We start from the raw sequence: 3,280 nt of genomic DNA, 5'->3' as shown, positions 1-3,280 counted from the left end.
TATATATATATATATATATATATATATATATATATATATATATATATATATATATATATATATATATATATATATATATATATATATGTGTATATACACACACATATATATATATATATATATATATATATATATATATATATATATATATATATATATATATATATATACATATACATATACATATATCCATCCATCCATCCATCCATTTTCTACCGCTTATTCCCTTCGGGGTCGCGGGGGGCGCTGGAGCCTATCTCAGCTACAATCGGGCGGAAGGCGGGGTACACCCTGGACAATATACAGTATATATATAAATATATATATATATATATATATATATATATATATATATATATATATATATATATATATATATATATATATATATATATATATATATATATATATATATATATACACGTTAGGTCAGGAAAAAACACAGAGGCTATATCATCCCTACAGGGGATTTTATGAAACCCCCTGACGAGCAGGGAAACCTGCAAAACAGGTTTGTAGGGATGAAATAGCCTTTGTGTTTTTTCCTGACCTAACGTGTATTCCGCTCTACCCCGGTATTGAGCACTGTATAACGGAAAAACCACAGAAACCTTGTCTATATATATATATATAATGTGTATATACGTATATATTTATGTATATATATATATATATATATATATATATATATATATATATATATATATATATATATATATATATATATATATATATATATATATATATATTTATATATATATATATATTTATATATATATATAGATGTGTATATGTATATATCTATATGCATAAATATATGTGTTTCCACAGGGTTTCCTATTAATGTAGTTGCATGTGGCGCACCGCCACAATGGCGTGCGTTTGGTTTACATCTGTTTTCAGCAGCGCGGTTTTCGGTGATCAACGTTTTTTTTCCTTGGTCAAATTTTCGGTATATCACTTGTCAATAGTGCACACATAATAGGCTATATATATATATCAAATCATACTGTAACGACCAGCTAATGTTAATGTTAATGTTTTATGTTCGTGTCGTTTAGATTCGATGTAAATGTTTCCCATGTTTACAAACACACCGTCCGTGCCTGAAAGGTGATTGGCGGAGAATGAGGAAGTGTTGTTGTGTGTCTGGGGAAACGGGGACTCATGAGACGAAAGGGTTTTATAGGAGGTAAAACCTGTTTGTTATCATAAGATTGGTAATACATGTTAAAAATAGCGTCAGACTCTGTGTGATTTTTTTACTGGGGGCTACAATATATCATATTACTTTAATTTGTTTTCAAGCAAAAAAAACAACTATCTTATTTTCAAGGTGCGGCGGTAATAAAAATGCACATTCAATTACATTAAGGGGATTGCCACGAATCATACAAGTTTAAAGTAAGGCACTTTTTACTTCAGATGAGGCTGAAAGTTAGTGTGGTGACTTGTGCTGCTTAAAGCAAACCAACAGCAGAGCATTTTCCTTCATTGGTTTTCATCGTGGACATGTTGCTTTGGCACAGCCGGATTTACATGAATTAAAATAAGATGACTCGCACAAGGATGTTTGGGTAGATTTCTACCAAATATGGATAATCCGCTGACGTCACACTTGAACAAAACGTCATATGTGGACAAAATTCCAAACGGAACGTTTAAAGCAGGGGTGTCAAATTCATTATAGATCGGGGGCCACATGGAGAAAAATCTACTCAAAAGTGGGCCGGACTGGTAAAATCACGGCACAATAACTTAAACATAAAGACAACTTCAGATTGTTTTCTTTGTTTAAAAATATAACAACCACGTTCTGAAAATGTACAAATCATAATGTTGTTTTACACTTACATGTTGCGGTTAATAGTAATCTACCTTTATTTGTTGTTATTTATACTTTCTGAATAAATTATGTGATAATGTTCATCAGTTAACTCATTGTTGTTAATTTTCAATCTATCAAGATAAAAAAATAATATACAAATAAAATTACAGGATGTTATTTATGTAGTTTGATCATTTTCCTCGACTGATGTGCTGACATGTGGTTTATTTTTATTTTTTTAAATATGTAGCATCATCTTCAAAGATACAAAGAATTGCTATTGCGACATCTAGTGGACACATTTAGAACAGCAGTTTCTTTCATTCAAAAATTTCAGGTTCATTTTCATACTTAGCAAACTCATTCCGCGGACCGGATAAAACCTGTTTGCGGGCCTGATCCGGCCCCTTGGGCCGTACGTTATGACACCCCTGGTTTAAAGGAAGTTTGAAATAAGGCAAGATTGTTTTATAAATATCTCGTCAATACGTCCACGGTTGGATTTCACATTTTGGGGACTTATGCAGATCCCAAATACACATAAGCAGGTATCAATAGGTAAGACAAGTAAATGCACTCCAATGTTGCGTCTGATGGGTATAAAAAGTCAACAGTATGACACAACAACTTTCTTTTTGTCCCTATCCGGTGTGAATGTGTCGCATTTTATGTCCGCACGTGCACGTTGGTGTTTGTCCATCTTCCAGAGCAGCTGTGCAGCAGGTGGAAGAGGTCCAGTGTGCATGCGTATGTGACCAAGCAGGCTTTGGGCTTGTTTGACTTGTGTGAGAAGGGGAGCTACAGGCCACCTGCTGTAGGGGCTTGCCCCGTTCACAATCCCCTCCAATCCCGCCTTTCAACCGGGAGCCAAGTCTTGGGTTCTTTCGTGTGGGCCTGATCCCCCCTTAAGACCCGGGTAAATTTGAACAAGATTGGGCCCAGACTCAAACGCATCTGTTGTCATACAGTCTCCACTGTTAGGCGGGGTGGACCCAGGAGAGACACAGTCGAACACCAGTGGCATTAACTTTTGTGTGGACAGGAAGACATGGCTTATACTTGGCAAACACAAACGCGCACTGGTGACGAGCCTCGGCTAAAGCGCGCTACGCCGTGAACAAATACGGGGATGGAATGTGAGAGTTCGGTGCGAAGGAAGGCCTGATGTGAGCTGGAAATCGGGGATCAGATGGCGAGACTTGCCAACGTTTCATATGCCTCAGTCATGTTGCTGAATCAATCAGCGGTATTTTGGAAACTTAGTTCCTCTGGTGGAATTTTTGTATTAGTTTTTTCCCCCTGGCTAATATCAGAAAATGTGTATTAATTGACTTCACAATCCGATTTCAAATATGCAGGCATCGTGCCTACTGCTTAGTTTGGTTCGGTTAATATGTATTTTGAACATGTGTACAGTTACAATAAAATACATCACATATTTTACATATTTAA

Source organism: Entelurus aequoreus, linkage group LG03 (genome assembly GCF_033978785.1).
Source record: "Entelurus aequoreus isolate RoL-2023_Sb linkage group LG03, RoL_Eaeq_v1.1, whole genome shotgun sequence".
In the NCBI taxonomy this organism is placed as follows: domain Eukaryota; kingdom Metazoa; phylum Chordata; class Actinopteri; order Syngnathiformes; family Syngnathidae; genus Entelurus; species Entelurus aequoreus.
The sequence above is the reverse complement of the archived record's forward strand: the minus strand, read 5'-3'. Positions refer to the sequence as shown.